General features: G+C 36.0%; 1 protein-coding gene across 4 annotated transcripts in view; it reads left to right on the top strand.

Moving 5' to 3' along the window:
• Positions 1-14,771, top strand: part of B3GLCT (beta 3-glucosyltransferase) — a 69,649-nt gene that overhangs the window by 19,638 nt on the left and 35,240 nt on the right. The gene's annotated exons all lie outside the window — the stretch shown is intronic.

The following is a 14,771-nucleotide window of genomic DNA, read 5'->3' on the forward strand; positions in this document are numbered from 1 at the left end:
AATAATTTTAGGTGAGTATTTTGTTAGAGCCAATGTAGGTGCTGTAATTTAGATTTTGTCAGAATTTCATTGCACAACTGTAGCATTGTGGCAATAGAGTAGCAGCGTGTGTGAACATGAAAATCCTAACACAGGATTCCGTACTTCCTACAGCAATAGTCTTCCACATTTCTCTTGCCCACATCAGCATTGGCTCCCTCTGTGGTGTTCCCTAACTACTCCTTGTTCCTCTGCCACCCCGCTGTAGACTGAACCCTCTCACCTGGTGGTGGGCCGTGCTGGCCTGGGAGCTGCATGTTGTATAAGTCTGACTTTAACCTGACACTAATAGAAATTTTACTTGTATTAGCCTAGAGGGAAGAGGTTTTTAAGAAACTTACATTGAAATTTAAGTGGACATAAACATAAACAGTGCTTTATTTTCTTTGTCTTTAATAAAAATAAAACAAAAGTAAGAAGCACACACATCACCTGATATGAAATAGCTTGCTGTGAGGTTATTTGACCTATTTTTCAATTCCATGTTCTTTGTTGTAGAGGCAGAAGAAGTCTGATTTAAATTGTCTTATGTATCTTATCCCTGGAGTGCTTAAATCAGACAGATTCCTGGATGTTTCAGGCTTCATTTATCCAAGCTTATCAGACCTGCTGTAATTAAATCCATTCTAAATGCAATTTTTAATCCCTTAATGAAATCAGTTCATGTGAACAGCCTTTGTTCTGCAGAGTTCTGCTCTTTCTGAGTCCTCTTTGGGATTGAGACAAATGTTCAGATACAGTGTATACAAAGAGGATTATGGCTTCAGTTGTTAAAAACAAGGATTTTCGTTGATTCTGTAATGTTGCAGAATATGAATGATGAAAAGAACAGTAAGTGGAAGTATAAATAGTTTCAGTGAGGCAGAAATTTAGGCATGTTTTATGGGAGAGAGCTAGAATCCTTTTTGTAATCAAATAATTGTATCTGTAAATACTTCTGCTTTGAGCAAACTGAACTGGCTTTTAAAAAAGTTTATTGTCTAATTAAGGAGATTCCTTTATGGGAATGCTGAAATGGTGATGCTTTTTCAGTATTAAGAGGTACCTGTTAAACAGCATTCATGGAATCTTAGAGAGGCAGGCTGGAAATACATCACACCAAAAATCTCAAACCTGAAATATGGGAGAAGGGGAAAGCCATCAATGTGTAGGAAAAAAAATGAGCATAGCCAGCATGTACTTGGTAGGTCTTGATTGTTTTTGTTAACTCATGGTGCCACTGTAGGCCACTGTGAGGCATGACCCAATAATGCTAATTATTGCAGAAGGGAGAGAAGATCTCTGCAATCCTACACATCAACAGTTGAAGTTGACATTTTTCATTAAAAAGAATACATATGTAACAATTACTCTCAGCAAAGGAAGTTAAATCCTTGTGTTTTAAAGGACAACTGCTGTGTAGAAACAAAGGACTGGATCAACTGAATCATCAGGTTCACTTGCCTGTTGTCACAGGACCAGACAATAGATGTTTAGTCCATAAAAATTCATTAGTTACTACTTTTTGCTGTTTTAAAATGAGAAGTGGAAGCCAGCTGGTAGATTTGTTGCTTTAAAATTGATTAAATCATCCATACGTATTTTACATTAATCTTTACAAGTAATTTGTCAATGTATTTTCTTTCACTGTGTATTTAAAACACTTCCATCATGTGAAACTCATCTGTAGTTCCAGTCACCAGCAGACGTTGGTATTGCTTTCATACTTAAAAGCATATTCCACAGCTATTTATTGAAAAGTAACCAAAATGCTTAAGTTAGAACATAGCAATGAAGATAATTCCTTAAGATTTTTACCAATTTCCTTAATTTTCTGACATTTCTGAGCATTTAAGAAGCTCTGTAAACTAGGCGTTCCTAGGGAAACACCAGATAAGAATAAGGAAGTTGTCAAGAGTGTGAAATGATAATATTTGGGTCTGTTCCCTTTCTGTCATCTTAAAAAATTTTAAAACCAGGATTACTTTTTGGTTGTTATGTTTAAGACTAGAAAACAGGTAAAATTCAGGTTTTGAAAACTGATATATTTTAGCTGAAATACTGTTAGATGCACTTAATGCTGTTCAGTTGCCTGGATGGTGACATTGTTTTGAAGGCAAAAGTCTGTGTATTTCTTTATGGAAACTGGTCTGGTAGAGTAAATGCCTGTGGGGTTTTTTTGTTTGCTTGTTTTGTCTTTGAGGGTTCTTATATCAAATACCCTCAGTCAGTTCATTATGTTCAGGAAACTTATTTTTCCTGAAAAACCTAGAAATTAAATGGTATGCTATGTATATTAACCAGAAGAAATACAGCAGATTAGTACTGTTGATTAGAGTTAAAAAAACTAGAAACAACAATAAACCAAGAATGTAAGAATAAGATTTTAAGACTGGTACCATGGAGTATTGGAAAACGAAAATTAGCATCACATATTTCTGTATGAATAATAAATGATGTGAACTATGACCTCTGTTTTATAGAAGTGTTGTAAACTATGATTTGCAGTATTTTTTGTTTGTTTTGAGCAAAATCCCGTATTTTTTGCCTTCTCATAGAAGTTTCATAGATTTAAATTATCCCTTCATATAAAGGGGAATATTGCTTATTTGTGAGTTTGAGGACTATTACTGTAGTGATTATTGACATCAATTTAAAAGAAACAAATACAATCAAAAGTGTGGAACTGTACATAGAAAATCTCCATATTATGTAGCTTGAATTAAATACTTGATTTAGTTAACATCTTCATTAAATGTTCATAATATTGTTTCTTCGTCAGTCTCCCAGTTTCCAGTTTGGCTAGCATGAAAATAGGTGACAAATGTTAGGAGCATCCTATAGTTATATTCTTGTTTATTTAAAACAATTTTGAAAAATCCTGTTTCCTGAAGCACAGCAGGAGCGAAAATGATGCCAGTAGTCTGTGCCTCAGAAGTTCAGTCCCTTTTGTTATCTTACAGAATCATGCCTACAGAAGGTTCTATTTTTCTCTTCCAACATACATTGGCTGTAACTCAGTATCTAGCTACTGTAAGGTTGAAAGCCTCTGGTGCCTATCTCAGCTTTATCTTATTATGTCATTAGATTCATGGCCACAATATCTGTTGCCAAAGTGCCAATTGTTGAGCATGGCATGTGTGCTTTAAAAATCTGTTACTTTTAATTGCCTAGGCTGTACTGATGGCAACACTGCGCTATTTCAATAATATGGAAGATCTCTTGTTAAAGTGATGGAGAGGGAAAAAGAAGTATAATTAGTTTGCTTGAATTTTAATGTGTATATGTTAAGCCATCACCATATTCCTATCTGAAATGATCTCTCTCCAAATTGTTCCTGCTCATGTTTTGGCCATCTGTGAGAGACTACTTTCAGGGAATTTGTAAACTGTATCTTTTTTTTCCTAATTTGCCAGTGGGACATGCATTCCTGTTCTGGGTGAACTAATGTTCTCTGAAGTTCTTCCTAGCTCTGCTTCCACATATCATTTCAGACGCTGGAGTGAAGCTAGCTGAAGTTCTGTTGTCCAAAAGCCTGTTTAAGTATTCCTCTGTTGTTGTTTGGTACTATTCCCGCAATGAATTCTGACATCTGTATCTCACCTGAAAGAGATTTTTTAAATACTATCAGGCTACGATGGAAACAACTCTGAAAATATATCTAGGTTTTTCTTGGCCTGTAGTAGTTCTTTCCTTACTTTATTCCATGTTAGATGTATTTCACGAATGAATAGGCATACATTCCTCTTCCTGATCAACAACAAGCTCTACAGCTAAAAATTCCCAACGGTTCCTGGAGTAGGTCTGAACTGTTCCCTTACTGCAATGCTCACATGCATTTTCATAATGTTGTGGTTATAAAATTTAGTGGAAGGATTGCTCATTCACTGCATCTGGGTTGTCTTTAAACTGATCTGTATATTCAGACAAAATATTCATAGACGTAATTTGCTTGAGACCTTTCAAAACTACTACCATAAATGCAGTGCAATCCATAATATATCTGTTGCCTCAACTTCCAGATTACTTGCTCAAATTATAGATTCTAGTCTGAAAACCCTATTTCCTCTTCTCCCTCCTATAATAGCTTCCCATGACATGGAAGCTGTTTTCCAGCTGACACTGATCAGGTGATTCATTTTAGATCTTGCAGTTTTAACACGGTTTACCTGATGATATTTAAGGGAAGCATTGAGCTACATTCTGTCCTGCCCCTCCATTTCCATGTCTACAACAGTTAATCTTTATGGCAGGTTTTCCACAATATCAAGATCTACCCTGTTTTTTCAGTTAGAACAGGGATGTTTTATGCGTAACTTGAAATTATTTTATTTCACAGTGTTATTAGATCTAGTGGGTTTTTTTCTTTGTAAAATTTTAGTGTGCCATCTGTTTTCTTCTTAGCAACAGTTTTCTTCTGCAAGGATTTAGTCATGTCAAATAAATCCTGTAGCCTCATTAAATGTGCTTCTCACCATAGTTCTTAAAATGTTTATTCCTTAAGATGTAAAAGTTTATCTCTTTATTATTTTTTTATTATCTTTATTTATTATCTTTTATTAGGCTCTTTAGCATACTTTCTCTATTAGCTTTCCATTGTTTTTCCCTCTTTGTAGAACAAACACTGGATGCCAGTCTATACCAGAGCTTTGGGGAAGAAACTGGCATGACATCTGTGATACTAATCTTGTACACCACTGTACTTGGCCCAGGTCTTACTAGTCTTTGATTGATCAGCAGGACTCTGCCACAGCAAAATGATGAATCTGGCATGTGACTGGCAATAGACTGTGTGAAGGTATCTTGTTGAGATGACAAGTCCTGCATTTCTCTGTGGTGAGGGCAGAGGTGCTTGTGGGGTATCTGGAGCATCTGGCACTCTTACTTTCTCAAAAGAAGTGAAGTCCCTGCAGGGAGTCCCTCATGGACTCAAAAATAATTGAGTATTGGGGAACATGGTACTGCTGTGAAAGAGAGGAAGGAAGAAGTTCCAGCTGTTACTGGTGATGTTCTGAAACCACACAAATCCTTGTCCAAAAATTTTGAAGTATCACAGTACCCAGTATGTGTTGTTTTGTGATGCTTTTTTCTGTCTGTATTGCTTGAGTGAGATGGCAGTACCAGTAACTACTAAAAGCCCTGTATAATCTCTGGTTTATGAAGAAAAAGTTCTGGAAACAAGATTTCTTTGTCCTTTTCTTCCCCCTGCCCTCCACTTTAAACAATATTTTGCATTTAAAAGATGAACACCTAAATATTGCCATATTAGTTGAATTTTCTCCAAAACATGCATATTTATGCCTTGTATAATTTGTGTTTCTTGTTAAAAAGACAGAAGACAAAGTGATGGATTAATGTAGTATTTCAGATGCCCTCAATTTCAGATTCCTCTAAATTTCATTGGACCTTGATTTTATCCAACCTTTCTTCTCTTCCCTTTTGCTTTTGTCTGACTTCTATTTGTAACATCATCCAAAACGTTCATATTTATGCTTATTTTACAAATCTGTCCATAAAACTTCACTTTTATTATGTGAGTAGAGCTTGCAGTATAAAAAAGCCTTGCCTTGTAGTAGGTGTGTGCATTTAAGTGGTTAGTGTATGAAGCTCACATTTCCCCTTCCTTATCGGTATTAACATCGGCATTTGTTTGTTTTCTGATGTATGTAAGCTAACAAGTGATACTTTTTCTGATATCAACATGTTCTTGGGTAATTTTTTTTTCCTCTTAAGTCCATAGTTTGTCTTCATAATGCTTAATTTATTTTAGGATTTGCATTTTAAAATGTTGCCTGCTTATTTTGGGACCTCACTATTTGGGTGCTCAGCTTCTGAGATGCTTCTCAACTCGGATATGTTGAAGGGTGAGGTGCCTCTAAGTTCTGAAAATCAAACCTTTTGAATGTGTTTCATGAAAAGTGTACAAAATTACTATTTAGTTTTGAAAATGTATTTCAGAGTTGTCTTGAATCTCTTCAGGGTTATCTTGCAGGACTTTTTTTTGTCTTTACTTTCTTTGAGCTGTTCTCTTACCTTTTTCTTTTGTTTGGTCTCTGACTTTCTGATATGCCCTTCCTTCTCATTCTGCAAAGGTACCAGAATCTTTCTGATAATTACTAGGCTATTAATAGCAAAATTGATGTCTAGCCCATTGACTATTAAAACTGTGAAAGTTACCTACATTGTAATGCTGGAAGGTGAATATGATCATCTTCCCATAATAGATATTCAGTACATTTGAAGGAATTTGTAGAAGTTGGATAATTCTGCACTAATAAGATCTTTTAAATGTTTTAGTAGTGATGAATGGGCTCCTCTCAGCCCTCCCTCACACATCATATACTGTTTTTATATATCTGCTTTTCCCAGTCAAATATCTGGTAACCACATTTCTGTAGAAACTAGGATCTGTCACCTCACAGTGATGACTTCTTATCTCACTGCAAAATATATACATGAAATTGGGAAGTTTAAAGTGCTTTAGGCGAAGGTGCCTCTCAGTCTCTTCTGCAGCAGTCTCTGCATACATAATAGGATTTGAACAAGACAATTTCACTAAGGTTTATCTTTATAGTAAAGAATAAGAGATTGGTTTAAAGTTTCCTCTTCCACTGTGGCTGCTGTCTGCTATGTTAAAATTCTCAGCCATCTTTGAATAGAGTGCCATATTCACTGCTCTCAAGTATATGTGGGACTAGAATTACTAAATCATCAGATTTAAACCCTTAAAACCCATACCTGTTGACAGGTTTCTTTGCTCTTGTAAGTTATCCTGAGCATTTATACTAATACTTGAAACACATCTACCATATTTATTGCCTTGTGGAAGCTTCTTTCTGCTCTGCTGTTCTGGATGCTTCTCTTCTTCCTTTCTTCCTTAGTTAGAAAAAATGTGTTTTAGGTTTACTTTTACACCACTTTAAGGGTGGGAGGGACCTGCTGCCCCATGTATCACATTAACTAGGGAGGTGACTGCCTTGAACTTGCTGTCAGTGAAAGATGCTCCAGGCTTATTTGTCTGTGAATATAAAAATCTACTAAGAAATGAAAACACTTAAAACTTTGTGAGGCTAAGAATTTCCATAGATATTGCTATAAAAAGTTGAATGTTAATAGCTTATATTTTTTCCATAGATTAAAGGGAGAGAAGAGCACAAGACAGAAGTAAACCGTCGTCCATTTGTGTGTATGACATGTGGAATTTACAAACCATCCAATGTTAGAAAAGACTTAACAGATTTTGAAAGGACAGCTTGCTAATAAGAAAAGAATCAAGGGAACCCCATATATGGCTTAATTTCGTTGTTGAAATGTTTTTATGTGTTTGTTCTGACTGAGGAAGATTATGCTTTTAAGTAAAAACTCACTTTGCACACTATTATCAGACACAGTAATAAAGTCCTATCTTAAACGTTCTAAATGATGTTATTCATATCAGTTGGCAGCATAATTATTATGGTTCACCATTAATACCTACTTTCAAGAATAATAGCTGGTATTGTATGCCACATCTCTGTCTTCTGTATGATTGCTTTTATTAGGAATTCTTGTGAACTGGGACCTGTGAAGACAGTGTTCCTTACTGCTTTTTATCCACACAAGTGATAAGCAAACAAATGGCACTTTACTGCAATATATTGCTGTCATTCTAGACTATTGGCTCATTATGCCTATCTCTGGAATCATTTATTATAATAAGCACTCAAAAATTTTCCAGATTTTTCCACATCTTTTTTGTTTTGTTACAAAATAAGACTTGCTTCAGGATGTGGGTGATCACTAACTCTCAAAAGAACAGAACAGGGAAGATAGTGAATTCTAGGGGAGGAAAAAGAAAATTAAATGCAGAGTAAATTGGTGAGAACTCTTATATTGATTAAGTATTCTTTTACTGAATGAAAATTGTAACTTTTTAATTAGCAAATTTAAAGTCTTAGTTTTCAAATTTCAGACTGCTGCTTAAACTAAATATTAGACTGACTTAAACTCCATGTAACTTTTATTACTATTTTATTAAATCCTGGTTAACTGAAAAGCAGCAGCTGTGCCATACTGCTTATCTGGACTGTTTCTACATTATCAAGTAGTGCAGTGCAATAGGAGCAAACGTGTAGAGCAGTGCAGTTGCTGAGGTGCTAGTGCTCATGTTCCATAATGTTTCAGAGTTTTACTTTGGACTAGTTCTGACCTGGTTCTATGGACTGGACGTCCATTAGCAGTTGCAGCACATCCTTTGGTTTAGTTTCATCCCAAAGGAACAAAATGTGTGCACTCATGATGCAAGATAATGTGGTGAGTAGGAAAAAATGCACAAAAATGGACTAACCTAGACTGAATATATGAGGTTGTGTTAGGAAGCAGTAGGAGCTGCTTTTGGTCTAGGTCTCAATCTTGTGGTTAGATTTGAAATTTATTTAATAATCAAGTCTTTTTTTGTAGGTATTAAGATTTATGATAATAATTTTGAAATGAATTGATACAACTGAATGTTATTCACATCTCCATAATTACAAGAATGGAATTATTTTTTTATATTGTTCGGTTTGAAAAGTCAGGAGTTGACAACTCTATCAGCAAGCACTAATCAAAGATTCTGGACTTCATTTTGATCTTTGAAACATGTAGCCCAGTCTAGAGTAAAAGAGATGAAATTAGATGTGGTTTATGCTTTTTGACTAATTGGGGGGTGCGTTATTCATTTGTTGATGAATGTATATTTTGAAAAAATATGTATATTTTCAACATAGTAGTTTGAGTTTTCTCATGTCCTGGTCATCTGGAATCATGATCTAGTCAGGTTTTCATCTACAAGATTGGAAGCAATTGTGTTGATGTTGACACATTTAGTGCTCCTGATAACGGAAAACATAAGCACGTAAGTCTGCTTTGCACTTTGCTGCAGGACAGTTGTTTGTACTAGTGGCTGAGGAAAATCTGTGGTGTCACATAAACATAATTCAAACCAAATTAACACTGATTATTACTGACAACAGATGAATTCTTTCTCGATAACTGGACCTTTTACTGATTTTCTAATTGCGGGAAGGCTAGGCAGCAAGTTAACATTGGTAACACTGTAATATGCATGCTGAAATTTACTTCCACCATTGTTGAAGAAAAACCCAGTAAAATAAAAAATGAGTGGCTATCAGCATTTTTCCTACTTGAAAAAGTTACATCAGTGATAATTACAGGTTTTTGAGACAGAAATACATTGTAGTAGAAAGACTTCTTTTCGATGATTAAATAAGTTATTGCATAAGGATTATTGTACCAGCTAACTGCCTTAAAAATTCCCTTCACTTACAAATATGTACTGTAGCTATTTTCCCAGGCAAAGAGTTGTTGAATCTAGTGTGCAAGCACAGAGGAGTCAGTGCTTTGGTTATACATTCAAGTCTATTTTCTGGCAGCTAAGCTGTGTTCTGAGGATTTCAATATAATGTACAGTAGGAAAAAGGAATTTACTTCCTCTTCATTAAAACTTTTCTTTTTTTCTTTTTTTTTTTTCCCTCTTATCTGAAGTTAGTCAGGAATACTTCAAATAATTTTCTTAAGTTGCAGTTTCTACCTCCACATGATTGAGTAAATGTTACCATCTTTTCTTTAATGTAAGATCATTTGATGACAGACTTAACAGCATCTTGCTCTTGGTTTATGAAAGCAGGGTACTGCTGTGGCCTTCGCCTGAACCCTTTGAAACTGCACATACTAGATTACAAAAATTCGTTTCTTCTTTAAAATGATCACCAGGCATCTGAGGGTAGAACAGAAGTAGAGATTCTCTCTAATGGAAAATAGCAGATTATACTTTATTACTTCAGGCTTCCTGAGGAGCAGAAGGACTACAAAATGCCTTTTTATTTGATATTATGCTTTGCAACCAACATGGGGTTTTTTAAAACCTTACTGTGGCCTTTCAGTACTTAAAGGGGTCTTATAACAAAGATGAGGACAAACTTTAGCAGGGTCTGTTGTGATAGTATAACAAAGATGAGGACAAACTTTAGCAGGGTCTGTTGTGATAGTATAAGGGGTAATGGTTTTAAAGCTAAAGAGGGTAGATTCAGGCTGGATGCAAGGAAGACATTTTTTATGACGAGGGTGGTGAAACACTGGAACAGGTTGGCCAGGGAGGTGGTAGATGCCCCATCCCTGGAAACACACAAGGTCAGGTTGGACGAGGCTCTGAGCAACCTAATTTAGTTGAAGATGTCCCTGCTTATTGCAGGGGGGTTGGACTAGATGAACTTTAAAGGTCCCTTCCAACCCAAACTATTATATGATTCTATGAAAACAACTTAAAGGGAGAAATAGAGCGAAGGTTGAAAAGGTCATGACCATCTTGGAGAAGCTCCCAAATAACTGACTTGTTAAACAGAAACAAAGTACTTTTGTTACAGATGTATTGTAAAATAGTACTTTAAATCATTTGTGGGTTTTATTTCAAGGGATATACTGAAATAATGTTTGGCTCTGGATTCTTGGACTTGATGCTCTGACAAATATTGATACTTAGGTCTTTAAAACATGGAAAATATTTGAAATGTATATTGTAGTTTTCAACATTTTAGCATTGGAATATGGAGAAGATGTCGTGTACAGTGTAGTATTTGACAGGCAATTCCTAGCAAATTGACGTACTGGGTGTAGACGTAGGGGACTTGCTCTTACTTCTTGTCATTTTAGAAATCCTTCAGGGTGTCTACAGAAGTGGTATGTTTATGAAAATAAAGCTGTAGGGAGACTTCAGTGTGTATTCCACAGCTTTACTTTGTCAGAGTAGTCAGATGACAGGAAGAGTTTGGCTTATTTAGCCTCCTAAGGGAGGGCTGAGAAGAAGATAGATAGACTAGCTCTGAATTTAGGATTAATTTCTGAAAAGAAGATAAAAAAGTAGGGAAAACGTTAAGTGCTTGTAGAGCATGTAGAGCAAAAACTAGGAAGATATTTCCAATTTGGGAGCTGTGTGATTCAACAACAGTGTCTAGGATTTAGATTCCCCACTCCTGTCTCCCAGTCCTGGGTTGCATTAGGCAGTTTATTATACAAAGCACAGGGATATGTGCAAGACACCTGCAGATACCAATATACTAGACCTATTAAGAGCAGATTCCAATACACTACTGTATTTTTCTATAATGTTTTATAAGTTTGGTGATTGCTGTGATCAGGTGATTCAGTAATACAATAATAAACATATTATTGTCATGTTTTACATTTTACCGCATTTCCACATCTGTGTATATGTGGTACTTGCAATATTATGTCACATAGGTCATAGAATAAATAGTGGTGAGCAACATTCAGTTTGAATTATGTTCTTAAGCGCATGTTCTCACTAAACCATATGCTTAGGGCAAGGTTTAGTTATGCTTCGATGAAATTTGGTGGACTCCATTCTGCAGGAAAACAAAACAAATGCAGCTCTGCAAGGCAGGTCTTAGAGGATGTGACCTGGCTGTGGCTCTGGAAATCCTGTTTTATCTTGGGATGATCTCTGCCTTCCTGGGTGCTTACAGAGGTCAATTTTGGCCTTGTAGTCTATGAAATCTTAGCCTTTGTCTTTACACCATACAGGTTTGTTCTCTGTAAACTGTGCATTTCTCATAGAGGCTTTGGTAGATGAATATGAGGTTGCATGTAGTATGAAAAGATTTCAGATATTCATTTCAGGTTAGCAATTCTATTTCTTAAAAATTCTTTTATCCTGAATTATCTTTGTCTTCACTGAATATGCTGTTTCCCCAAGGTTGTTCATGTGTTAATGAAGAGGACTTTTAATGTTTAGATTCAAGAACCAGAGTTTGATTTCATTTCTGCTGTTGATTTGTTGTGAAATTGAGCATGTCACTAGCATTTTTGTACTTGTATAAATAGTACTAAGTGATTTTAAAGGTATGCACGAGGGTGTGCCGAAGTTGTTTGAAGACGTGGATCTAACCCCTTTATTCACACGTAGTTTTTCTGTTTGTGTAGAGTTTGCAATTATAATGTGGCAGGTATTACTGCTCTCACTGTGCTGATATAGTAGGTGGTATTTGGGGTAAAAATATCTTATAGTATATTTCTAGATCACAAGTGATGACATTTTTTCGTTTTGGCCTTTTAGTCAGCTGAGTTGTGAATGTGCGGAAGGTGGTAGTTTCTTGGTCTTCAAAAGTGATTAATCTATTTAGATTTAATTTGACATGTGTCATATGTGAAGGGTTAATATGCATGAAAGCATATTGGCTCTGTAACTGTGGAAACAATAGTTTCAAGATAAAATAACCAGTGAATACAGAACAAGGTATGGGATGCATTTGTAGGAGAGTTTTATGAGATACATGGAAGCTAGACTGCACGTGCTCTTTCACTCCCCAAAGCTGACATCAGGTACATTTTGCCTTATTTCTGTCCTTGTACTGAAGGTAGGATAAATAAAATTAATGGGTAGCCCCGTTCCACTAGGTTCAGAGTGAAAATACATAAAATGAGAAAGGAAAAGCAACAGAGATCCTCCTGTATTTTTGTAAGAGGCTGTTTTACCTGTATAGCGTGTTTTAAACATCAAATTGGAATTGATGCATTATTAGAGATGAGTGGAAGGGAAGATATTTACAGGGCATGTATTTTCATGTTTTAGAGGAAGTTGGGTAGAGCGTGGTTATGAGAATGTCAAAAAGAAAAGACATGTTGCAAAAGTATCAGATTTATCTTAAGAAAGAGTGTATTTTCCTTATCATTACTCCTTTGATCTGCACAAAGGGAAGAGTTGGAATTTTTTTGTGTTAAAGTGGAAATACTTGGGTATTTGGTACAGCTACTTAGATTCTGTAATTTACTTCATATCTCTTGCATGGACAAATGTTTCTATCTAAAATGATTGCAACTTTGGCCTTTAGTATGATATAGACACTGAATATGTTAACTACTTTTATCTCTGGCTCCTCTTGTACATGAAATACGTGGCCACATACAAATACTAGCATAACTGCAGGATTTGTATGCTTGTAAAAATGAATGTTCTTGTAAAGACAGTGGTTTGCCCTTTTGTCTTCCTATCTGCAATCCCATAAACAAACATTTTTATGGTTTTACTGTGGTTACGTTTTAGTGAAATACCAGATGTTGAGCATACTGTTACAGAGATTTGCCACTTCCACTAAAAACCTCTGGACTTCTTGGTTTTGCAATAAATTGAAACTAAACAGAAACATGTCTGGTAGATTTGGCTTGAAATAGAACTATAAATCAGAACCACTGATATTTTAGGTGCAGGTGAATATGCTGTTTTAAGTTAGAATTTTGGTATAGTTTCTTTTTCATTTGGGTCATTGACAATAGCATACATATTTTTAAAACAGTAGATAATTATTTTTGATAGGGTTAATACACTCCTGAGACACACAGTTACTCTTTAAAGTGGTAGAGATGTTTTCTTTAGCATATTAAGTTTGGAGGTTTTATGTATTTCTAGGTGCTGTGCTTAGCTGCCTTTAAAAAACTTAACAGAGTCAGCAAGCAGTGTGAACTTTATCTTGCAGCTTTTCTTAAATAATATTTTTTGTTTGTTTTGTTTAAATGTGACTTTTATGTTAATGGAATTGACTTATATTCATGAGAAGCATTCATCAAAGAGAAATGTTTGGCATATGCATGGTGTAAATGGAAAGGAATTAGGACCTTGACAGATCAAGATGGTTTTTCGTTGGAGCTGCTGAATCTGCTAGCCTGACAGAGGCAAGGCTGCTGCAGGTCCAGCCAGTAGCGGGGCTGAGCAGGTGTTCCCAGTAAGCACACGTGCACACAATATATGTACATATATGCATGGTCATCGATGTAGATTGATGCAGAAACCACAGCACTCCCACAAACACAAACTGCTCAATGGCCTGACATTGTTTCACTTTTCTGGCTGGTCAGGATGAGAGCCTCTTCAGGGAATGTGTATATGTAAATATACATCTCTACAGTATGGATGCCTCCAAGAGCTGGTCTTTGACAATCTATGCAGTTGCTAGTCTTGCATACCCAGTCTCCACAGTTGCCAGCATGTGGGCAGGTGAGGCTTGCTGTATGGCTCACAGTTCCATTCCAGTTGCTGGTGCTCCTGCACATACACACACACACATGTGCACACGTTGTGGATCCTCTCAGTAGCTTTAGGCACTTAGTGTATCCAGTAGTTGACTGCTGGCCTCCCTGTTGCCTGATGCACACACACACACACACACACGCAAACAGTGCTACTGCCTATGTAGTACAGAATATATCTCTCTCACACACTCTTTACATGCATTACAAATTAGGCAGTTTGGTTTATTAGAGGACCATGTTGGAAGGGTGTTTTCTTGGGAACTACCCCAGAATGATAGCTTGTCTGCTAGACTTCAGGATCTGCCACACTGAAGACATTTCAAGTAACAAAAAACTAAAGAAATTTTAGAAAATATTTTCCTTTGTAGGAAGCTGCTTTGATTTTTCAGGAAGAAAAAATGCTAACTCCTCATTTTCACGTTTGCATAAACCCATGGGTTTCTGTCATGATGTTAGTGTGATAGGTTAAAGCTGAACTCAGCAAAGTAAAGTGTGAGAATTCTCACATAAGCTCTGTGTAACATGATTGTCCAATGGAAGCCTTTGTAGAATATGCTACATTATTTATAAGTCTTTCTTTACAGTATGGGATTTTATGATACCATAAAGGAGTATGATATGTTGCTTAATTTACTACATAGGACCTATACAAAACATTTAACTTTGCGAGT

Source organism: Falco biarmicus, chromosome 2, assembly GCF_023638135.1.
Source record: "Falco biarmicus isolate bFalBia1 chromosome 2, bFalBia1.pri, whole genome shotgun sequence".
NCBI lineage: Eukaryota > Metazoa > Chordata > Aves > Falconiformes > Falconidae > Falco > Falco biarmicus.